Genomic DNA, 26,496 nt, shown 5'->3' on the forward strand with positions numbered 1-26,496 from the left:
AAGTATTGCAGAAAAAAATTGATCAAAATTTGAAATCTGCTAAATAAAGTGAAATTTTAAAATGTCATTCCCATTTTCCTTTAATTCTCGCGGGGCACCTAAAGGGTTGCCAAAGTTATTGAAATCAGTTTTAGATAGCTTGAGGTGTGTTGTTTCTAAAATGGGTGATTTCTAATATGTAAACCACAAAAAGTGACTTCATAAGTGAACTGGTCCTAAAAAAATTGGGTTTCGGAAATTTTCTTTAAAATTTTAAGATTTGCTTCTAAATTTCTAAGCCTTCTAACGTCCCAAAAAATTAAATGTAATTTTCAAAATGATCCAAACATGAAGTAGACATATGGGGAATGTACAGTCGTGGCCAAAAGTTTTGAAAATTACTTAAATATTGGAAATTGGAAAAGTTGCTGCTTAAGTTTTTATAATAGCAATTTGCATATACTCCAGAATGTTATGAAGAGTGATCAGATGAATTGCATAGTTCTTCTTTGCCATGAAAATTAACTTAATCCCCCAAAAAAACTTTCCACTGCATTTCATTGCTGTCATTAAAGGACCTGCTGAGCTAATTTCAGTAATCGTCTTGTTAACCCAGGTGAGAATGTTGACGAGCACAAGGCTGGAGATCATTATGTCAGGCTGATTGGGTTAAAATGGCAGACTTCACCTGTTAAAAGGAGGGTGATGCTTGAAATCATTGTTCTTCCATTGTTAACCATGGTGACCTGCGTGCAGAGAATCGCGTGCAGCCATCATTGCGTTGCATAAAAATGGCTTCACAGGCAAGGATATTGTGGCTACTAAGATTGCACCTTAATCAACAATTTATAGGATCATCAAGAACTTCAAGGAAAGAGGTTCAATTCTTGTTAAGAAGGCTTCTGGGCATCCAAGAAAGTCCAGCAAGCGCCAGGATCGTCTCCTAAAGAGGATTCTGTTACGACCAGAGGATGTGGATCCTCTGTGTCAGCTGATAGAGGACTGGAATTAGTCCAATATTGCTGACTGCTGACTCTCAGAGACAGGACCCTGGTGTCTGCACCTGTTACCTTGAATGCAGCTACCTGCAGTAGTGTGAACAGAGTCCAACAAAGGCAGAATAAAGGAACAGATGGTCTTTACTGGCAGACAGTATTCAAAAGTCACTTGACAGGTACAGGCAACACAAAGTTCAGAGCAATATAGCATGCAGATATAAGCAGTCTCATAGGCAGCGCAGGGTCTGGATCCAGGCAGACTTACAGGAGGAGATGGACAGATGCGTAATCAGGCAGTGCAGATATAAGCGGTCTCGTTGTCAGGCAGTGCAGAGGTCTATAATCCAGGGGGTACAATAAACAGACAGCAGGCAGATGCGTAGTCAAATGAAGCGGAGGTCAGAATCCAGGAAATCCAATAAACGGACACAGTGGAATGCTTCAGCGGGAGTCAAGAGGTACAACAACCACGCTTGGGAACTTCATGATGAGTGAAGCTGCCTTAAATACAAAATAGTCCCGCCTCCGGGTGGGTATGGTAATCAGGAACCAGCTGCCTACTCCTATAAGAAAGGGAGAGGTGCACGCGCGCGTGCTATAGCTCATCAGATGACACCTGGCAAAGAGGACGGATGCGGCGGTATGCTGGCGGGCACCTGCGTCTCCTACAAGGTAAGCCAGTACTGGGACCCATAGTGCTGCAATGTGTAGACAGCAATCTGCCACCCTGCCGTGGAGATGCAGATCCCATACTGACAGTACCCCCCCTCTTACGCCCCCTCCTCCACACGGCTGACCTGGAGAGAAATTTCTTCAGCAACAGAGGGGCATGAATATTCTCAGCAGATTCCCATGACCTTTCTTCAGGCCCGTAGCCCTTCCAGTCCACCAAATAGAAGGTCTTACCTCTGATAATCCTCCTGTCTAGAATGTCCTTAACTTCAAACTCATCATCCATAGTGACAGGAGGAGGGTTCTGTGAAGTGCCTTTGCAAAACCTGTTAAAGACAGCTGGCTTAAGTAATAAAACATGAAATGAGTTGGGAATCTGCAAGGTAGCAGGTAGTTTGAGCTTGTAGGCAACAGGATTAATTTTCTTGATCACAGAAAAAGGTCCCAAGAATCGCGGAGCCAGTTTGTAAGAGGGAAGTCTGAGACAGATATTCTTAGAAGAAAGCCATACCTTGTCTCCAATGGCAAACTGAGGAGGAGGTCTGCGCCTCTTATCCGCAGACCTTTTCATCTGGTCCGCTGTTCTCCGAAGCGATACTTTAGTGTCAGACCAGACCCGAGACAGCTGCTCCACACAGGAATCTGCCGCAGGAACTCCAGAAGAAGGCCGCATGGGAAGAGGAACACTTGGATGTCGTCCATAGACCACAAAAAATGGAGATTTACCTGTGGCTTGGTTGACTCTATTGTTATGAGCAAATTCCACCCAGGGAAGATGCTTCACCCAGTCATCCTGATGGGCATTGGTGAAATGTCGCAGGAAGCTGACCAATATTTGGTTCATGCGTTCCACCTGGCCATTAGACTGTGGATGATAGGCAGAAGAAAAGTCCAAAGAGACATTCAGAGACTTACATAAAGATCTCCAGAACCGGGAGGTGAATTGTACTCCTCTATCCAAGACGATATGGAGGGGAAATCCATGAAGGCGGAAGATATGTAAAATGAATAGCTCAGCAAGACGAGGAGCAGATGGCAGACCTGGAAGCGGAATAAAGTGCGACATTTTAGAAAAACGGTCAACGACAACCCAAATGACTGTACAGCCCTCAGAGACAGGTAAATCGGTTATGAAGTCCATACCAATATGCTGCCAGGGGACCTCAGGCACCGGAAGAGGCAATAATAAACCTGCAGGTTTCAGTCTGGGAGACTTATTCTGGGCACACAAGGTACAGGAAGCCACAAAGTCTACAATATCCGCGGTTATGGATGGCCACCAGTAATGTCTGGAGATGAGATTCAAGGTCCCCCATTGACCTGGATGGCGGCAATCTTGGATGCATGCCCCCACCGTAAAACCTTCCTTCGTTTAGATTCCGGAACAAAGATCTTACCTGGGGGAACCTTGGACAGGTTAACTGGAGCCACTGGGACTACTTTAGTTGGTTCAATGATAAACTGGGGTTCGTCTTCTGAATCTGTGGTTTCAAAGGACCTGGAGAGAGCGTCCGCTTTGATGTTTTTGTCAGCAGACTGAAAATGCAATTGAAAATTAAATCGGGCAAAGAAGAGAGACCAACGGGCCTGACGAGGATTAAGTAATTGAGCTGTCTGCAAATAGGTGAGGTTCTTATGATCGGTGTAAATTATGACCGGTAGGCTAGAACCTTCCAGAAGATATCTCCATTCCTCTAGAGCCAACTTAATTGCTAGGAGTTCCCTGTCCCCAATAGAATAGTTTTTTTCGGCAGCGGAAAATAACTTAGAAAAAAAACCACAAGGAGACATACGACCTGAGGCATTCTTCTGTGACAGGACGGCCCCCACGGAGGATGCGTCCACCTCCAAGAAGAACTGTTTGTTGGGTTCTGGGCGTCTAAGGACTGGAGCTGAAGAAAAGGCTTGCTTGAGGGAGGAAAATGCGGTCTCTGCTTCAGGGGACCATAGTTTGGGATTGGCACCCTTCTTGGTCAGGCCAGAAATAGGAGCTGTCAGGGTAGAAAAATTACGGATGAATTGACGATAATAATTGGCAAAACCCAGGAACCTTTGCATTGCCTTCAGGCCGGAGGGACGGGGCCAGTCGAGCGCTGCTGCCACCTTTCCAGGATCCATTTTGAGACCTTGATCCGAGATGATGTACCCCAGGAAGGGCAGGGACGACTTTTCAAAGACACACTTTTCCAATTTAGCGTACAGACGATTCTCTCGTAAGCGTTGTAAGACCATCTGCACATGCCTGCGATGAGTTCTGATATCTCTGGAAAAAATAAGAATATCATCCAAATAGACAACAACACAAGAATAGAGCAGATCTCGAAAAATGTCATTGACAAACTCCTGGAAGACAGCAGGGGCATTACTGAGCCCGAAGGGCATCACAAGGTATTCATAGTGGCCATCCCTGGTATTAAAGGCTGTCTTCCATTCGTCACCCTCACGAATCCGTATTAAATTATATGCCCCCCGCAAGTCCAGCTTAGAGAAGATCCGAGCCCCACGGAGTCTATCAAATAATTCAGAAATTAACGGTAAAGGGTATTTATTCTTGATGGTGATCTTATTCAGACCACGGTAGTCTATACAGGGGCTAAGAGACCCATCTTTCTTTTTCACAAAAAAGAATCCTGCCCCTGCAGGTGAGGAAGACTTCCTGATGAAACCCCTCTCAAGGTTCTCCTTAATGTAATATGCTGTTGCCTGCGATTCAGCAGGAGACAGAGGATAAACACGACCCCGAGGAGGAGAAGTCCCAGATAGTAAATCAATTGGGCAGTCATAGGGGCGATGGGGAGGTAGTGTCTCAGCCTCTTTTTTATCGAACACATCCGCAAAGGAATGATAGACCACCGGCAAGGCCTCAAGGTTTTTAGGGAGGGATATAGGGACCCTTCGTTGAATAGAACATAAGCACTTGCCTTGGCACAGCTGACCCCATTGAAGAACCTCTCCAGAGCTCCACTCGATTACTGGATTGTGCATCCTAAGCCAGGGCAACCCCAGCAAAAGGGAATGGGACAGTTCAGGGAGCACATATAGAGAAATCTTTTCAACATGTAACCACCCTACCTGCAGTTCCAACGGCTCAGTGATGAACCGGACTGGATCAGTCAGTACTTGTCCACTGACGGCAGTCACCAGCAGGGGATTTTTAAGCAGGCGTACAGGAATGTGGTATTGACTCACCATAGCTTGGTGTATGAAGTTCCCCGCAGACCCGGAATCCAAGGAAGCAGATATGGAGACCTTGATGCCCCCAAGAACCAGAGTCACAGGAATTTGGAGAGTGGAACAGTTTTTGCCTAGGGCCGCCTCTCCCAAAGACCCTAAGCATTGGAGTTTCCCGACTTCTGGGGACAGTTGCGGACACGGTGACCCGGACCACCACAGTAGAGGCAGAGTCCAGAAGACATGCGAAGACGACGTTCCTCATCCGAGAGCCGAGTGGAATTCACCTGCATGGGTTCAGGATCCAAAAAGGAGGTGCGTAATGGAGGTTGAGACATATTAGACTTAAACAGTTGTTGTGGAAGTCTTTTTTCTCGACGGGCCTCCCGAGCTCGCTCCAAAAACCGTATGTCGATTTTAATAGCCAGAGAGATTAGAGCCTCAAGGGAGGTAGGCACATCACGACCTGCAAGTTCATCCTTAATACGTCCCGACAAACCTTCCCAAAAGGCCGCCACCAAAGCCTCCTCATTCCACGAAACTTCAGACGCTAAGGTGCGGAACTGAATCGCATATTGGCCCACCGACCAGCTCCCTTGACGGACGTGCAGCAGAGAGGAGGCCGCAGAAGAAGCTCGACCTGGCTCCTCGAACACCCTCTTAAAAGAGCCCATAAATAGTGCCACATTATTGGTGATAGGACCAGATCTCTCCCATATTGGATTCGCCCAGGCCAGAGCCTCACCCTCGAGATGAGAGATAATGAACGCCACTTTAGCGCGGTCTGATTGAAAGTGATGAGGAAGCAGTTCAAAGTGAATTGTACACTGGTTAAGAAATCCACGACAGGCTTTTGGGTTGCCACTGTAACGGGGCGGAGCAGATAATCGTGGTCCGGAAACGCTTGGCAGTGCTGCAGCCGCAACAGGGACAGCAGGAGCAGTAGGAGCCTGTGCAGACTGTGCTGTAGCAAGGGAGTCCAGGCGAGCAGCTACATGCTGCAAGTAATTTATTACTTGTTTCTGGGTGGTACGCTGTTGTTCAAGTTCATGTAGTATTTCAGACATTGGTTTAGAGCCATGGCCCAAGCGTACTGTTACGACCAGAGGATGTGGATCCTCTGTGTCAGCTGATAGAGGACTGGAATTAGTCCAATATTGCTGACTGCTGACTCTCAGAGACAGGACCCTGGTGTCTGCACCTGTTACCTTGAATGCAGCTACCTGCAGTAGTGTGAACAGAGTCCAACAAAGGCAGAATAAAGGAACAGATGGTCTTTACTGGCAGACAGTATTCAAAAGTCACTTGACAGGTACAGGCAACACAAAGTTCAGAGCAATATAGCATGCAGATATAAGCAGTCTCATAGGCAGCGCAGGGTCTGGATCCAGGCAGACTTACAGGAGGAGATGGACAGATGCGTAATCAGGCAGTGCAGATATAAGCGGTCTCGTTGTCAGGCAGTGCAGAGGTCCATAATCCAGGGGGTCCAATAAACAGACAGCAGGCAGATGCGTAGTCAAATGAAGCGGAGGTCAGAATCCAGGAAATCCAATAAACGGACACAGTGGAATGCTTCAGCAGGAGTCAAGAGGTACAACAACCACGCTTGGGCACTTCATGATGAGTGAAGCTGCCTTAAATACAAAATAGTCCCGCCTCCGGGTGGGTATGGTAATCAGGAACCAGCTGCCTACTCCTATAAGAAAGGGAGAGGTGTACGCGCGCGTGCTATAGCTCATCAGATGACACCTGGCAAAGAGGACGGATGCGGCGGTATGCTGGCGGGCACCTGCGTCTCCTACAAGGTAAGCCAGTACTGGGACCCATAGTGCTGCAATGTGTAGACAGCAATCTGCCACCCTGCCGTGGAGATGCAGATCCCATACTGACAGATTTAGCTGCGGGACAGGAAGTGCCACCAGTGCAGAGCTTGCTCAGGAATGGCAGCTACTTCTCTCCAAAAAAAAAACACCAGGGACAGATTGATCTTCTGCAGAAAATATGGTGAATGGACTCCTGAGGACTGGGGCAAAGTCATATTCTCTGATGAAGCCTCTTTCCGATTGTTTGGGGCATCAGAAAAAAGGCTTGTCCGGAGAAGAAAAGGTGAGCGCTACCATCAGTCCTGTGTCATGCCAATAGTAAAGCATCCTGAGACCATTCATGTGTGGGGTTGCTTCTCATCCAAGGGAGTGGGCTCACTCACAATTTTGCCCAAAAACACAGCCATGAATAAAGAATGGTACCAAAACACCCTCCAACAGCAACTTCTTCCAACAATCCAACAACAGTTTGGTGAAGAACAATGCATTTTCCAGCACGATGGAGCACCGTGCCAAAAACCAAAACGTTGACATTTTGGGTCCATGGCCTAGAAACTACCCAGATCTTAATCATATTGAGAACTTGTGGTCAATCCTCAAGAGGCGGGTGGACAAACAAAAACCCACTAATTCTGACAAACTCCAAGAAGTGATTATGAAAGAATGGGTTGCTATCAGTCAGGAATTGGCCCAGAAGTTGATTGAGAGCATGCCCAGTCAAATGGCAGAGGTCCTGAAAAAGAAGGGCCAACACTGCAAATACTGACGCTTTGCATAAATGTCTTGTAATTGTCGATAAAAGCCTTTGAAACGTATGAAGTGCGTGTAATTATATTTCACTACATCACAGAAACAACTGAAACAAAGATCTAAAAGCAGTTTAGCAGCAAACTTTGTGAAAACTAATATTTGTGACATTCTCAAAACTTTTGGCGACGACGGTACAGGTGAAACTCAAAAAATTATAATATCTTGCAAAAGTCAATTTTTTTCAGTAATGCAAATTAAAAGAAATTGCATTAATGCAGCTTAGAATTAGATTTTTGTGAAAAGGTTCTATATTCTAAGCTCAAAGTGTCACACTCTAGTCAGCTAATTAATCCATATCCCCTGAGCAAAGGGTACCTCAAAATTGTGACTTTGGGGTTTCATAAGCTGTAAGCCATAATCATCCAAATGATAACAAATAAAGGCTTGAAATATCTCACTTTGCATGTAATGAGTCTATCTCATATATTACAAACAATAAGGGATAAGCAGGCACACTCTTTGTTTGGGAACAGGGTGTATTTTATTTATGTTCTGGTATTCATGTAATTTGTAGATAAGAAGTTGTGTGTGGTTATACGTAAAGAATTATATAAAAAATTATATAGAAAAAATGGATAGAGTGATCACCAATATGTGAGGTGTGATGGATCCTTTGGAAAAAATGTTTGGAAAAATTTTTTGGGGGAAAAAAGGGATGATTTGGAGTGTTTAGAAATTAGAGAGATAAGATATATGTATAAGAATCACCATATATATGTATAGAGTAAATTGTCCTTCATAAAGGTATAAGGAGTAAAAAGTCCTTCATAGAAAATAGTCCTTGAAAAAATGTGTTGGTCTTCCAGTCTTTTATAAAGTGGCCACTGATTAGTAAAATCAAATAATAAAATCAAATAAGATCAAGTACAGGATGTGAACATTATATAGAGGATTAAAAAAGTCGGTCCCCCTTATATAATTATGGCTCCGTGGGTGGGATATTTAGTAGATAGTATTTAGCAGTTTGCTGTAAAATAGAGGATAGTGCGTCTTTGCAGATAGGAATATTGCATATAGGCAGGTGGTTATAGTCTATATATTCCTCTGTGGAAAAAATGGGGGTGCTCTGTGCCTGGGTGCGGCGTCCCGCACTGTCTCTGGCTACAGAGATCACTTACCCTTCTTGATGCTTGTGTTCTTTCGGTCCTCTAATGATGGTTGCCGGTAGTCGGCTGTTGAAGTCCGGTCCGGTCCTCAGGAGTCAGCAGCGTCTCGTGTTGCCTAGGACGCCGAGAGGCGTGGTTCGCGCGTCTGATGCGTGAGGTATGTGGTCACGTGATCGCGGACTCTCTGTCAGGCTTCTTTGCAATGCTTCTCCTGCTCTGTAGCGAGTGGTATCCCAGTAATCCTCTTAAACGTGTTTCGGGAGTTTATCCCTTCATCAGTAAGTGGAGGATTATGGTGGATACTGTGGTATTTATAGAGCGGTGGTCAATTGGTTAATCAATCAATTGAACCTAACAATGAGGCTGACATAGTGAATTCGTTATCCTGTATCAGCAACTTCATACACAAAATGTCCAGAGTGGAATCCAGAAGAATCTTTGAATTCAACTCTGTTCTACCCAATGGACTAAACGCAGAAATGGAAATTTTTGGGTTCCTCTGATTGGGGGGTTGCCGCTCCCTGATGAGTAACCAGAATGTTTATCATATTCCTTCCGGTTGCCCCTTGGCGAGCGGCTGCCCCTCATTTACAACAATAATCCCCACACACACAGACACCCGCTACTTCACCAACAAGAACCTAATCAAATACACGCAATACGCCATCACATCCAAGACAAGCCCCTTTTTTACTTTGGATTGTTATGATAGTGACATCACCACCATACCCAAGATACCCCATACTATGTACCTACCTTTCTCTACTCGTCCCCCTCTTTTGGATATACATAGGGAGGATAAACTCGAGTATCCACTGGGTCTTTCTTACTACGGACCAGTGATACAATGGACATCTCCCATTGTATACCAAAAAGGATCCTTGCCAACCAAGCTATACCAAGACTACATAGTCCATAACTATTAAATCCCTTTTTGGTTATATTCCCTATAGCCCTTCTCCCTTTGGTACATGTAGGACTGACAAACCCAAATACTCACTGGGTCTTCCTAATTACGGACCAGTGACATCATGGGCATACTCAAAACATGTACCCACAACTGGAACACATCAGAACCACTAAAGGCCTCCTATAAAGAAACAATACGCACAACTAGAAAATATATATAAAAAAATAAAAATTACAATATGTCTGTATCCCCTGAAATGGACAAGCCCTATACAGCACAAATACCACATCACAGGCTATAGCTCTCATAGCCCTTCTGGTGCATGTGGAAATAATAGACCCAATTACTCACTGGGTCCCCCACACTACGGACCAGTGACATCACGGGCATTTTCTAATATATACCCATGGCTGAAGCATATTAGGATGACTACAGGCCTCCTATTGAGAGGCAGCACTCACAACTAAAAACAGAATAAATAAACATTAAAATATGTATGTACCCCTTGAAAGTAACATTGCTAAACCACATCCAATACCACCATTTCCCTATACCATCAAATAGGTATCGGATATATAATATATGAGGGCCCCTCTTATAAATAGAATATGAAATCCACAATAATAATAACCTTTTTATAGGACCCATCAACAACATCTACACAATTATACAATACCGTCAGCTATATAGACCTTTATTTTGTTATACACTGTTATTCCACCGATCACCCTCCCCTCTTTTGGATAACGTGTATATTTTATTTTGGCCACAAACCTAATGGGCCAAACAAAACTGATACAGGATAACAAATTCAATATGTCAGCCTCATTGTTAGGTTCAATTGATTGATTAACCAATTGACCACCGCTCTATAAATACCACAGTATCCACCATAATCCTCCACTTACTGATGAAGGGATAAACTCCCGAAACGCGTTTAAGAGGATTACTGGGATACCACTCGCTACAGAGCAGGAGAAGCATTGCAAAGAAGCCTGACAGAGAGTCCGCGATCACGTGACCACATACCTCACGCATCAGACGCGCGAACCACGCCTCTCGGCGTCCTAGGCAACACGAGACGCTGCTGACTCCTGAGGACCGGACCGGACTTCAACAGCCGACTACCGGCAACCATCATTAGAGGACCGAAAGAACACAAGCATCAAGAAGGGTAAGTGATCTCTGTAGCCAGAGACAGTGCGGGACGTCGCACCCAGGCACAGAGCACCCCCATTTTTTCCACAGAGGAATATATAGACTATAACCACCTGCCTATATGCAATATTCCTATCTGCAAAGACACACTATCCTCTATTTTACAGCAAACTGCTAAATACTATCTACTAAATATCCCACCCACGGAGCCATAATTATATAAGGGGGACCGACTTTTTTAATCCTCTATATAATGTTCACATCCTGTACTTGATCTTATTTGATTTTATTATTTGATTTTACTAATCAGTGGCCACTTTATAAAAGACTGGAAGACCAACACATTTTTTCAAGGACTATTTTCTATGAAGGACTTTTTACTCCTTATACCTTTATGAAGGACAATTTACTCTATACATATATATGGTGATTCTTATACATATATCTTATCTCTCTAATTTCTAAACACTCCAAATCATCCCTTTTTTCCCCCAAAAAAACATTTCCCAACATTTTTTCCAAAGGATCCATCACACCTCACATATTGGTGATCACTCTATCCATTTTTTCTATATAATTTTTTATATAATTCTTTACGTATAACCACACACAACTTCTTATCTACAAATTACATGAATACCAGAACATAAATAAAATACACCCTGTTCCCAAACAAAGAGTGTGCCTGCTTATCCCTTATTGTTTGAAATTTTATGCTCCTGACTGGGTGAGTCAGACCAAGCAGTTTTGCACCTCTACCATTTACCTGAGCGGTAGAGCCGTCTATTTCACTTTTTTACCTTGAATATTTATCTCATATATTAGTTTAGCCTTTTAAGTTGCATTACTGAAATAAATGAACTTTGCACGATATTCAAATTTTTTTGAGTTTCACCTGTAAAGTAATAACTATTTTTGGCAGTATTACTATCTATTATAAAAGTAGAGAAACTGAAATTTTCAAAATTTTCAAAAATTTTCAAAATTTGGCATTTTATTTTATAAATAAATTTCATATATTTTGACTCAATTTTACCACCGTCATGAAGTACAATATGGGATGAGAAAACAGTCTCAGAATGGCCTGGATAAGTAAAAGCATTTTAAAGTTATTACCACATAAAGTAACAAATGTCAGATTTGCTAAAAATGGCCTGGTCCTTAAGTAAAAAATGGCAGGGTCCTTAACAGCTTAACGACCCAGGACGAGAATGCTCGTCCTAAATCGAAGGCATTTAGCGCTAGAGGACGAGCATTCTTGTCCTGCGGTCCTTCTTCCCCCCCGCGTGCGGTGCCGCGAACAGCGGCAGAGATCCAGCTGTTACTGACAGCCGGAATTCTGCTGCATCCACCAGCATCGGTGATGATTCAGATGTATACATATTAGGTATCGCCGCGTCCATATCGACCGACTCTATAAAAATATCACATGACTTAACCCCATAGTTGAACACCGCAAAAAATAAAAACTATGTAAAAAAAGCAATTTTTTGTCATCTTACATCACAAAAAGTGTAATAGCAAGCGATCAAAAAGTCATATGCACCCCAAAATAGTGCCAATCAAACTGTCATCTCATCTCGCAACAAATGAGACCCTACCTAAGGTAATCGCCCAAAAACTGAAAAAACTATGGCTCTCAGACTATGGAGACACTAACACATGATTTTTTTGTTTCAAAAATGAAATCATTGCGTAAGACTTAAATAAATAAATAAAATATATACATATTAGGTATCGCCGCGTCCGTGACAACCTGATCTATAGAAATACCACAATACCTGTCAGATGAATGTGGTAAAGAACAAAAAATAAATAAAAAGGTGCCAAAAAAGCTATTTCTTGTTACCTTGCCGCACAAAAAGTGTAATATAGAGCAACCAAAAATCATATGTACCTTAAACTAGTACCAACAAAACTTCCACCCTATCCCGTAGTTTCTAAAATGGGGTCACTTTTGTGGAGTTTCTACTCTAGGGGTGCATCAGGGGGGCTTCAAATGGGACATGGTGTCAAAAAAAAAACAGTCCAGCAAAATCTGCCTTCCAAAGGGTTAACAACGTTTGTAAAATCAGTTTTGAATACCTTGAGGGGTGTAGTTTCTTAGCTAGGGTCACTTTTATGGAGTTTCTACTCTAGGGATGCATCAGGGGGGCTTCAAATTGGACATGGTATAAAAAAAAACAGTCCAGCAAAATCTGCCTTCCAAAAACCGTATGGCATTCCTTTCCTTCTGCGCCCTGCCTTGTGCCCGTACAGCAGTTTACGACCACATATGGGGTGTTTCTGTAAACTATTTATGGCCCTACAGAATCAGGGCCATAAATATTGAGTTTTGTTTGGCTGTTAACCCTTGCTTTGTAACTGGAAAAAAATATTAAATTGGAAAATATGCCAAAAAGTGAAATGTTGAAATTGTATCTCTAATTTCCATTAATTCTTGTGGAACACCTAAAGGGTTAACGACATTTGTAAAATTAGTTTTAAATACCTTGAGGGGTGTAGTTTCATAGATGGGGTCACTTTTATGGAGTTTCTACTCTAGGGATGCATCAGGGGGGCTTCAAATTGGACATGGTGTAAAAAAAAAAACAGTCCAGCAAAATCTGCATTCAAAAAAACGTATGGTATTCCTTTCCTTCTGCGCCCTGCAGTGTGCCCGTACAGCAGTTTACGGCCACATATGGGGTGTTTCTGTAAACTACAGAATCAGGGCTATAAATATAGAGTTTTGTTTGGCTGTTAACCCTTACTTTGTAACTGGAAAAAAAAATATTAAAATGGAAAATCTGCCAAAAAAGTGAAATTTTGAAATTGTATCTCTATTTTACATTAATTCTTGTGAAACACCTAAAGGGTTAACAAAGTTTGTAAAATCAGTTTTGAATACCTTGAGTGGTGTAGTTTCTTAGATCGGGTCACTTTTATGGAGTTTCTACTCTAGGGGTGCATCAGGGGGGCTTCAAATTGGACATGGTGTAAAAAAAAAAACAGTCCAGCAAAACCTGCATTCAAAAAAACGTATAGCATTCCTTTCCTTTTGTGCCCTGCTGTGTGCCCGTACAGCAGTTTACGACCACATATGGGGTGTTTCTGTAAACTACCAAATCAGGACCATAAATATAGATTTTTGTTTGGCTGTTAACCCTTGCTTTGTAACTGGAAAAAAAAAATATTAAAATGGAAAATCTGCCAAAAAGTGAAATTTTGAAAATGTATCTCTATTTTCCATTAATTCTTGTGGAACACCTAAAGGGTTAAAGACGTTTTTAAAATCCGTTTTGAATACTTTGAGGGGTGTAGTTTCTAGAATGGGGTAATTTTTGGGTGGTTTCTATTATGTAAGCTTCACAAAGTGACTTCAGGCCTGAACTGGTCCTTGAAAAGTTGGTTTTTGAAAATGTCTGAGAAAGCCCAAAATGATCCTAACAGGAAGTAGTCATATGGGAAATGCAAAGTAATAACTATTTTTGTAGGTATTAAAATGTATTATAGAGGTAGAGAAATTGAAACTTGAAAATTTGCTAATTTTTCAAAAATTTTGGCAAATTTGTTATTTTTTTTATAAATAAAAAGTTTTTTTTCCTCATTTTACCAGTGTCATGAAGTGCAATATGTGACGAAAAAACGATTTCAGAATGGCCTGAATAAGTCAAAGCGTTTTTAAGTTATCACCACATAAAGTGACAGTGGTCAGATTTGCAAAAAATGGCCTAGTCCTGAAGGTGAAAATGAGCCCGGTCTTTAAGGGGTTAATATCAGAAAAAGCGCTCAGTCTCCTGTTGTATTATTTCATGATTCTCCATTACTAACAATCAATGGGAATTTAATCTAAATGGGGGTCTCCTTACATTCCTATCATAGGCCAGACAAAGTTCAAGGGACATAGGCACATGGTTCGAAAGAGACCTTGTCTCATATTTCATCCATTTTACATAACTCATATATGTTATATTTATTAGGGCAAGATCTATCCTAGACATAGATTTACCAGATTTACTTTATACATGAGTATGCTCTTCTCTCATGCCCTAAATGTCTGCAAACATCCTCAAAACCAGATTCCTGGCAAAAGCGTGCCAAGGGAGACCCTTGAACAGAAATATAACCCCCTCCCCCCATAGAAACGCTGTCTACAGTAGGATAAATAACACAATTAAAATCCCCAATATCTAATGAAGGACATTCAGGCCAATCATCCATAAACGATAGCAAGGAGTTAAGCACATAGAGAGAGAATGGAGGTGGAATATAAACGAAAGCTGGGATACATAATTTTCCAGCAAGTTTACAGTATAAGAAAACAAATCTCCCCTGCTCATCAACAGAGGATACATCGTAAACAAAATGAATCGCCCTATGAATAAAGACTGTCACTCCTCTAGAACGACTAGTAAACGTGGAATGGTACGCCTGTGCAGCCCATCCCCTGGTGATTCGAAGGGAAGTATCCTCAGATAAATGGGTTTCCACCAGACAAACCATCGCTGGTAGATCAAAGACCACTTGTCTCTTTAGTTTATCCCCTAACCTCTGAACATTCCAAGTAAGAATTCTAACCGACATTAAATTAGAAAACACAGCTCCCTACCTATGAAAATATTTAACAAACCCACCCCTAACTCCCCAATCCAATTGATCCACCACATTCTGCAACAGATCTCTCAACTATGACCATGCCTCCCCATCTCACAGCTACCCAGCCCCACCATTACTACCAAACTGTCATGCCCCACTCTGACGATGTGCGGAGGTCAGCCAGGATAGCAGCACGAGTTTAGTGTTTGTTTTGGAGCTGTGCTGGATCCGCCTCTCATCAGGTGCACTGGGTGGGGTCATTAGTTTAAATGGCACACCATCCCAGTGCTCTGAGCGGATAATACAAATCATTGTGGTCTTGGAAGTTAGGAAGGAAGGTTGTCTGTTCCAGCTCAGAAAGATAAGTGTGATTTCAAGTTTGGTTGTTTCGTGTCACCTCTCCCATCCAGGTTCTGTGCGAGCAGGCTGCTCCTATTTCCCCTCTTCACCATCTCAGGGAATTATGGATTTTGTCAGCCCAGGCATGGGGACACATCATACCTACCTTTAAGGTCTGCATGTGGGCTGATCAGTGCAGGGAAAGAGGTCAGGGATTAGCTAGGAGGTGACCCTTCCCCTGTCTCTCGCCCAGAGCCTGGTCGGTGGGTTATCTGTGAGTCTGAGTGCATACCCACCGTGACACAAACAAGAAGAGGAAAGAAAACAGGTTAATCAAATATTATTCCGATCAAGTCAATCCATATATAGCATGATCCGAGGTATCAAATATATGAGTTTCATCCTCAAAGATGATCCGAAGTTTAGCTGGATACACAAATGAATACTTAATATCCTTTTCTTGTAGACACTTTTTGACCGCAATGAATGAACCTCTTCTTTCTTGGACCTCTTTGAAAAGTCCGGAAAGAAAGTCTATTCCCATTATGTACAATAGGAGGACACTCCCTCGCTCTTCTTAATACCATATCTCTGTCCCGTGAGGCCAGTATCTTAACCAAAAGTCTCCGTGGCTGTCTCCCAGGAATTGGTTTAACTCTGGGGACCTGGTGAGCCCTTTTCCACTAAAAATAATGGGGAAAAATATTATTTTCACTTCTCCAAGATCAACGTTTGTAGAAATTGGGTAAGATTTTTATCATTAGCACCCTCAGGTAGCCCTAAAATTCTCACATTGCATCTCCTTGACCTGTCCTCCAGGTCCACCACTTTTTTTCCAAGCGTATTAAGATTCATCTCTAGAGTAGAGATCTCAGTTTTTATATCTTCAATTCATTCTGTAGAACACCCAAGGAGCTCTCCATAATATTAACTCTATCTCGAATTTTAGATACGTCCTCCCTTATCAGAACTACATTGGTCTGAATTGATCCAAGCTGGATTGAGATGTCCTGTATTAATTTCCCATTCAGCATTACTGCCAGCAATATTTCTTTTAACGGGAGGAATCAACATTAGATAACTCTTCATCCTCCACCCTCTCTGTCCCCTGTGTAGAAAGGCGTAGGGGTCTGTCATTGATGGAAGGTACGTGTCACTGAGGTTCCTAGCCTCGGTGAGATAAGAACCAGAAATTTTGTGTGTCAGCGGCACTGTGCTCGCTGACACTGTTTTACTTAGTGTGGCTGTAAAGCCAATCCGAGCCGTTTCTTATTGGGAGCAGCCAAAGTGCAGGGTGGGTGGCTATTCCCCACGTCCAGGCCAGTTTTTGGGCTGGGATTTAAAAGCCCAACCAGCAGCTCAGCTGGGTGTGGTATGTTCCTCCAAGTAAAAGTTATTTATTGAGTTACCTTTTTCCCTTTTGTGTGAATAAACACTGAACTTTTTGCTTTACTACCGTGTTCTTGCCTCTGTACTGTGACGGCTTACCCTGCCTACCAGAGCAAATCCCTACAACTGGTGGAGGATGCAGGCAAGTGCAGTGAGGCTGGCTTGAACACCTAAATATTTTTGGTTTACACACGGTTGTATGTCATTTATCAAACCAACTAGATTCAAACCGGTGTCACGTGATAAAATGGAGGCTGTTATAAAGGCCCTCATGGAGGCTAACCTGCAGCAATGCGAGGCTAATAAGCAGCATCAGGAGACCGACCAGTTGCTGCTACAACATGTAATGGCCTTGCAGACAGTAGGCGCAACCCCAGGCGTACATGATGCCCGGAAAGCAGTACGTGCAGTGATCCCTAAAATGACCTTCGCAGATGACATCGAGACCTACCTGGCGATGTATGAAAAAGTGACCACCTGGGAAAAGCTGCCCCAAGACCAGTGGGCTGCAGTCGTCGGTCCTTTTTTGACATCAGAGTCCCAGCGGGTGTTTTTTGACTTGCCGGACGATCGAGCGGCCCAAAGGTAAAGGCGGAGATTTTGGCAACACTGGGGGTGAATGTGCTGGTCCGGGCCCAGCGGGTGCATCAGTAGGGGTTCAACCCGGCGGAGCCTGTGAGACCCCAGTATTATGACCTGCTTAACCTGTTGCAAAAGTGGCTACAACCTGACATGTTAAGCCCCACTGCTATGTTGGACCGGTTGTTAGCAGACAGGTTCTGGGAGGGCTCTGCCACCCCCTCTCCAGCAATGGATTGGCCAGGTCTCCCGAGGTAATGCGCTGGAGATGGTCGACCTGGTGGAGCGCTATGAGGCTACTCGGAACTTACAGGGGGGTTCTGTTGGGAGGGGGGCAGTCAGATCCCATAACTCTCCACCCCGGACTCAGCAACCCGTGCCCACCAAACCCACCCGGGATGTAACCCCTGTGGACCCCGCTCCAATAATTTGCTGATGGGAGCCAGGCCATGTTCGAGCGGACTTTCCATGTCAGGGGGAACCTACGGACATGAACTATGGCTTCCATCAATCGTTATATGCCAGGAAACTGTGTGCAGTGGGTGCTCCGGAGTCTCTGAACCACCTGTGCCAGGTTGAGGTGGGAGACACTCTAGCGGAGGCTCTGTTGGACTCAGGAAGTCTGGTGACCCTGGTAAGGGCTTCCCTGGTATGCTCCACTGAGTACACCGGCCATAAGGTCGGAGTCATGTGTATCCATGGGGACTTAAAAGTCTACCCTATTGCTATGGTGTCTCTGTCTACGGTTTCCGGCAGGTGGATCCATGAGGTGGCTGTTGCAACCCACCTCCACTATGAACTTATAGTAGGGAGAGACTTCCCGGAGGCGAGACTTATAGCTAAAGAGCTAATGGAGATGTTCTCCCGAGTGGGGCTACCTAAAGAGGTCCTCACTGACCAGGGGACCCCTTTCATGTCTAAGGTCATGAGGGAACTCTGCAAGTTGCTGCGTATTAAACAGTTATGGACGTCCGTGTACCAGCCACAAACGGACGGACTGGTTGAAAGGTTTAACAAAACTCTAAAAACTATGTTAAAAAGGGTGGTGACCAAAGATGGAAAGGATTGGGACCTTCTTCTGCCTTTTCTTATGTTCGCAGTGCGAGAGGTGCCCCAGGCCTCTACTGGGTTCTCACCCTTCAAATTGCTATATGGCAGACATCCTCGTGGCTTGTTGGATGTAGTCAAAGAGGCATGGGAACAACAACCCACTCCGCATCAAAGCGTCCTGGAATATGTTACCAAGATGCAACAGCGGATAGAGACCGTTTTGCCTCTTGTCAGGGAACATATGGCGGCCGCTCAGCGAGCCCAGAGTCGGATCTATAATTGGCAGGCTCGGGTCCAGAACTTTAACCTGGGTGATCAGGTTTTGGTTCTGGTGTCAACAGTGGACAGTAAGTTCCTAGCCAGGTGGCAGGGGCCCTACGAGGTACGTGAAAAAATTGGAGAGGTAAATTACAAGGTACACCAGCCAGGGAGGCGAAAGCCAGAGCAGATTTGCCATGTTAATTTGCTAAAACCTTGGAAGGATAGGGAAACCGGTACGTCTGATGCAAGGGAAGCGGTTGCCACAATAAAAATTGCTGACAGCCTCTCCTCTAAATAGTCTCAGGAAACCAGGGAGTTCGTTAGTCAGAACACGGATGTGTTCTCAGACCTCCCTGGACTCACTTCCATAATCCAACATGACATTGTCACTGAGCCTCAGGCAAAAATCCGGTTAAAGCCATACCGAGTACCCGAGGCTTGGCGAAAAGCCATCTCGAAGGAAGTGCAACTCATGTTGCGGCTGGATGTCATTGATGAGTCTAACAGTGAGTGGGCCAGTCCTATAGTCTTAATTCAAGCCAGACGGGACGTTACGATTTTGTAGCGATTTTCGGAAATTAAACAAAATATCCAATGCCTCAGGTGGATGAACTAATTGAGAAATTATGTCAAGCCAGGTATTTTTCTGTTCTGGACCTCACCAAAGGGTACTGGCAGGTACCCTTGATGGAGGCTGCCAAAGAGAAAACTGCCTTCTTTACACCAGAGGGGCTGTACCAGTATAAGGTGTTACCCTTTGGCCTGCATGGCACCCCCGCCCCTTTCCAACGTCTAATGGATATTGTACTTTATCCACATCGGCGGTACGCCTAGGCTTACCTGGGCATATTATCATTCACAGTACCGACTGGGAAAGTCACGTGCCCAAAGTACAGGCCATAGTGGACTCCCTTTGAAAGGTGGGACTAACAGCTAACCCAAAGAAATGTGCGATAGGTTTAGTGGAGACTAAATACCTTGGGTATGTCATTTAGCGTGGAGTCATTAAACCCCAAGTGAGCAAAATAGAGGCGATACGGAATTGGCCCTGACCTGCCACCTCTAGACAAGTAAAGTCGTTCCTGGGAATGGTGGGCTATTACATGAGGTTTGTCCCCCATTTTGCCACTTTAGCGGCTCCATTGACAGGGCTCTTAAAGGGACGGAAGTCCATGATATTCCGCTGTAATGACCAGGCGGAAGAGGCTTTCTCCACTTTGAAGTCGGCCCTGTGTGGGTCCCCGATTTTGGTGATGCCCGACTTCAAGAGGGAATTTGTGGTACAGACTGAGGCCTCTAAAGTGTGCCTCGGTGAGGTGCTGTCTCAGGGAGTCAACAGGGAGGAGCATCCCATTGTCTTCCTCAGCCGTAAGCTTACTCCAGCGGAGACCCGGTACAGTAGAATGGAGAGAGAATGCCTGGCCATCAAGTGGGCACTCGAGTTTCTCCGCTATTATCTGTTGGGGAGTAAGTTCCGTCTGGTGACCGATCACTCCCCTCTCAAGTGGATGAGCCAGGCCAAAGAGAGGAATGCTCGGGTCACCAGATGGTTCTTATCTTTGCAAAAATTAAAGTTTTCTGTGGAATACATGGCAGGCAGGTTACAGGGAAATGCGGATGCCTTGTCCCGAGTACACTGTCTGGCATGTGTTCACCCCTTCAGGGTTGAACAAAGGGGGAGGTATGTAGGAAGGCGCAGGGGTCCATCATTGACGGAAAGTACGTGTCACCGAGGTTCCTGGCCTCGATGAGATAAGAACGGGAAATTTAGTGTGTCAGCCCAGCCAGCAGCTCGGCTGGGTGTGGTATGTTCCTCCAAGTGAAAGTGGAGCTGTGAAGGCTCTGGGTTTCTGGGAGCCGCATGAGAGCCGCCAGCCGGAAGCCAGGCACCCTAAAGCCTGCTGTGGATTGCCAGGTGACGTGTTTTTTGAGTTCTGTGGACATTTGCTGTGTGAAATAACAAAGAATTCCTGCGGTGTGAATTAACACCAGGACTCTGCAAAGTGTTTGTGTTACTTTTTGCTTTACTACCATGTTCTTGCCTCTGTACTGCGACCGCTTACCCTGCCTACCAGAGTAAATCCCTACACCTGAGATTGAACAGGTTCCTTTATTACTTCCTCCTCTATAACCGCAGAATTATTTCCCCTAGATGTTTAGGTGTTAAGCAGTTAATTTAGTAGACTACCAGCAAAGCAAGGGAAAATAGAAAGCAAAAGGGCTCTAGGTAGATAAACAAGCGGGGTTAAAAAAAACTCAACCACAGCAGACAAATGGTGGTGTCAAACAGTACCAAACAAGTCACTTATATGTTAGTCAATTAATTTGTTGTAAGATGTTGAAGAGAGGATTTTCCATCCCTTCTATTCTATTCCTAGCATGTTGCACTTGTTTCCCATACAACCCGATTATTCTGTGTATAATTACACCTCTTCCAGGCCTTCATATACCCCAGGAGCAACACACAACCCTCGTAGATACTTATATATAAAAATAGTTTACTGATAACATAGAGATGACAAAGCAATGGACGTTATACATAAAGATACAGATAACACAATTCATAGAGGACACCACCACACACAGCCACCTCAGTTCCTGCCCACCCTGGATGCTAAGCAAATGTGGCTAATAATGTGTATGTATATACAGTATATCCAGAGTCCACCAATATACAGTCTACTGGATCTACTCTTCTAATCAACTCACATCCAGTACCTGACCATTAGTATATGTACATATAGAGACTCCTGCATAAACAGCATATATCATCTAACTGGTAATGCAATTGCCGACTACAAATATCTATATGTACACATATAAAGTCTACTGGGATATTATACTTATATACATACCCACATACGCACACATATAACTTAGCTTGCTCCTGAAGTGCTGTTGTTCCAGTGGGTGGCAGGAAGAGAGAGACCCTGCCTCACTCCCAACTTTCACCTATATCTTCCTGTGTCCCAGCCACCCACCATCGACTCCACCCTGTGACCACCCAAAGATCTCCCCCCATCTCTTGGTCAAGAGGATGTTGTTCAACTGCCTTAGATATGCTAACAAGGGACACACTGCTACTAGCCATACTGAATGGGTGAATACCACTGGGTCCAATTATTAGGCATATTTGTGTGGTCATCAGGATGAGGTTCTGGCTGAAAGCCATATTTCCCTTAACATATCCCCCTGTTGTCGGTATACAGACACACTGTGTTGGAAGCCTGGTCTGTGTGTGGAAGTGTTTACAATAAGAACAAACACAATACATTATAAGCTCATTTATGTTGCATTTTTGACCAATCGGTTGATTCATCTTCTTGTGTATGGATGGTTCTGATGTTCATCTGGAATTTCATCTGGTGGCTTTCTGATGGGTACAGATGTCTGGTCATCTTCTTAGATCAAGGGCAATCATTGTGTCTCTGGGCATTTCTCCACCTGGAATCATATTAAACAGTCTCCCTCAGGGGAGCACACATCAACAGCTGCAGTTCTGAAAATCCATCAGGAGATATCATGGCCTCCCCCTGTTGACAGTATCTGTAGATAACACTTGGCACTCTTAGTAGCTACATTACAAACTGAGGCTATATATCACAACCCAGTGGAAGCTCCCACTTGCCACAGCTGCGCCCAAGTTCTGCGTCCGACTGGACAGTCGTAATTTATACAAAGCGCCTCTGTGGATCACCGTGGGGTCAACCCACTCCCTCGCAGAATCCCCAATAGGGAGAGCTATGCCCCACAGCCTACTGGCTGCGCCGCGGACTTTGTAGGCTAGCACCCAAATTACACGCAATGTATCCATGGTAGTTATTTACTACCGTTAATAGGCCCAGTCAGTTTTGGCCTGACTGAACGCCTACTTATAAGTGCCAGTGACAGACAGGGAGATAGACTGCCATTTCTCCATACTCTTTAGTGACCCCATTCAGAAGCTGACAGTACAGAGTTTACTTGAGTAAGACACACTGGAGATATGCAATGACATGTCCTTATGATGACACTCTGTGCCAAGTTTAGGGAGCAACAGACCTTGGCACCAAAAATTAGAACCATATATTATATGTCGTCCTAGTGATATAGGCGAGGGCCGCCTCACAACCAGACTTTGTTATTTATTTATTTTTTTTACCTGCCCAACATGAAAAGAGCACTTCCAGACTAAACTGTTCAAGAAGTTCTTCTTTATGAACTAACAGTATTGCCAATTGGTGCAAGCAAGAGAGCTCATTTAAAATCCATTGTCTTCTCATGGTTGAGGGACAATACCATTTGTTTGTGAGCTGTATGGCCTTAAATTCCTAACAGCTCCCCCAACAGACACCTGGGTGTAGAGATTAAATACAAGAACTCTATCACATTTGCATTACACACTGAGGACAAACAAACAAAAGTTCTGCAACAGTAAACCTAATCCCTCCCCCTGTGTTGGTGGCCATGTCCCCATGCACTGGGGCTATTATAGGTTTACATTGATTGCATGCTCTGACCAGTATATGGGGGACCCCTGAGTTACATATTATGGCCAGATCTTTAGGGATCCCCACCACAAATCTATTATAACAGATTCCCAGTACGGATATCTGTTGTAATAGTGTCTTTTTGCAGCCCTGTTTCATGTGTAGCCTGTTGGCTCACAAATGAAACAGGTCTCTGTCTCTGCAATTGTATGTGTGGTTGAAAGCCACCCCGCCTTAAATCTCTGTGCGGACAGAGTCGTTTTATGTGTCCAGATTGCAGACAATGGAAACACTGTATATTCTCCCACTTTCTTCTTTGAAGAGCACTAGAATACACAGATATTTTGTTAGCTGCCATCCCCTTTAACATGCAGCCATCTTGCATTTTTTTTTATTAAATGCTACCTTCTTCCTGATTTTTATAGATTTGTGACTCTTTAGCAAATCCTGCCTGACTTGTTCTATTACCATTGCTGCTTCTATCAGTGATGTCTCCTTAGCTGCAGTTAAACGAATTGTGGTATCAAGATATGGAAACTTCTCCACAAACATACGTATCATGCCTTGTGGGGCTCCTACACCATGATCCTTTGTCACCTTCCTATACATGGCCTCAAACCTTCCACAAAGCGACAAGGGATCCTCATGGATGGTTGCCCTGAAGTTACTTAGGACCTCTGGGCTGACGTCCATATGCCCTGTTACCAATTTCATGAGAGTGGAAAGCCTGTCTTCCTCATCATGAAATAGGCCATTCCTGGAGACAATTTTTTCTATGACCTCATATCTTTGAAAAAGATGTGTAGGCAACCATAACTTGAACAGTTCCATGCAATATTCTGGAGGGACAGAACATTTCTGGCAATGTCCCTCAAAAGTATCACAGGAAGTGAAAGGATCTGTGTCTGGATTATATGTAGGGATCAGTTTACATATCTTTAGCAGAAATTGCATCCTCTCCATGTTATGGAAAGAATGCAATTCTGCTGCATTGCTATGACACGTCTGTGAGTTGGAAGTGGTCTGTAAATATCCCATGCCACCTCCTAAACCACAAATGGTGTCACCAGCAGCACTTTGTACAGCTATTGGAGTGGAATCAGTCTGGAGGCAGCCATAGGAGCGGTCTCACTCTCATCTGTCCCCCTGTTTGCACTCAAAACACAAATTTGCTTTGAGTGCAAATCTTTGTGATGTGAGAGCTCAGTTATGGTCTTCTGCATGTTGCTAATTTTCTCATCCCTCTCAGTTAACTCGGTCCTCAGGTCAGCCATTATCACCTCTGTAGAGGCTGCTTTTTCCTTATAGCCTGTTATCTCCATATACAGCTGTATAAAAACTTTATCAACATCTGCATAGTATTTTTCTTTCTCAGCTAACTGAGACTGCAGCATGCTGATCTGACTGTCTTTGTCTTTGTGTTGTGTTTCTAGACTAGAAACCTGTTTAACCGCTTCTGCACAACAATAACAATGCAAATTTACAGGGGGCTTTGTCTCTTCAATGATTGCACCTTCTCCAGCTTGCTAATGGCATTGTCAAATATACACATCAGCTTAGCAAGCATGTGAAGGCGCTTGGACGTTTGTTTGAGTACACCACGCTTAGCAATGTGCAATTTGTCATAGGAATCAGCTTGATCTACCAGAGATTCCCATAACAGCTGCACAGATTCATTTGATCTAGGCAATACAGGGTTAAACGTACTGTATCTACTTAACTTTTCAAAAGTCCCATGTCCTGCTTTGTCACTCATGGTTATCTCTGCAATCTGTGTGTAACTCCTGAAAGCCTCTTTTACCAACCAGCAGATTCTACTGAAGGACTGGAAAAAAAATGAACGAAACACAAAACAAACCACACAGGTTATAATGGGAAACAATCAGTAACCCAGGAATGTCACTTAAATAGGTTCTCTGTAATTAATTGAACTCACGCTAGGACTCAATGAAACTGTGTTACCTGTCCGAAATTCACAGTATAACAGCAATTTCAACAGTATATCCTAACAGAGATCAATTAAAACATTTGGGCCTAGCTCGCCATTGAAAAATGGAGATTTATGTATATCTCCGTTTTCCATCCCTCTATTCTATTCCTAGCATGTTGCAGTTGTTTCCCATACAACCCGATTATTCTGTGTATAATTACACCTCTTCCAGTCCTTCATATACCCCAGGAGCAACACACAACCCTCGCAGATACTTATATATAAAAATAGTTTACTGATAACATAGAGATGACAAAGCAATTGACATTACACAGAGAGATACAGATAACACAATACATAGAGGACACCACCACACACAGCCACCTCCGTTCCTGCCCACCCTGGATGCTAAGCAAATGTGGCTAATAATGTGTATGTATATACAGTATATCCAGAGTCCACCAATATACAGTCTACTGGATCTACTCTTCTTTTTTTTTTTTATTCGCTTTATTGAACACACAAAGCAAATAATAATGACAGTCACAATACAAAATCCAATGCAGATTATACACCAGTGACATCTTTAAAAAGTATACATGACATATGCATTAGAATGCAAACAAAACAGTAAACACCTGTGCTGTATCTGTATATGTGTGTTGTTACCTCAAGCAAAAGGATCTACTTAAACATAAATGAGACTTTACAGGTATCATATACCAGTCCTAGCTGATCCAATTCACTATTTCCATACTCTATTTCCCCGCATTTCCAACTCAACACTATTCGGCTTGTTCTGCTCTTAATGCTTCAGTCAGTCTGTGGGATGAGTAAGCAGTCATTGGAGATGCACACCATACCCCCCATACCTTCTGAAATTTAGTCGCGCAGCCCCTATTTTTAAAAACTATGTTCTCATATGGTATTATTGAATTAACCAGTAGCTTCCACTGCGCTAGGGTGGGTAATCTATCGCCCATCCACCTCATGGCTATTGCCTTCCGTGCCAGGAATAATACTTCCCTCAGGAATATCCTTACATAATGTGAGTAGACAGTCTCATCTAATATTCCAAAGAGACAAATCTTCGTGACTTGGTTACTTCCTCCCAGAATGTATGTATATATGGGCATGCCCAAATAAGATGCCAAAAGTCAGCATCCACCGATGCACACCTATGACACTCCGAGTGAGTAAGTCTACCCATCCTATTCAACCTTAGCGGGGTCAAGTAACTCTGATCTAAAATGCAAACTTGGATGAACTTA

This window comes from Bufo gargarizans, chromosome 7, assembly GCF_014858855.1.
Source record: "Bufo gargarizans isolate SCDJY-AF-19 chromosome 7, ASM1485885v1, whole genome shotgun sequence".
Taxonomy (NCBI): Eukaryota; Metazoa; Chordata; class Amphibia; order Anura; family Bufonidae; genus Bufo; species Bufo gargarizans.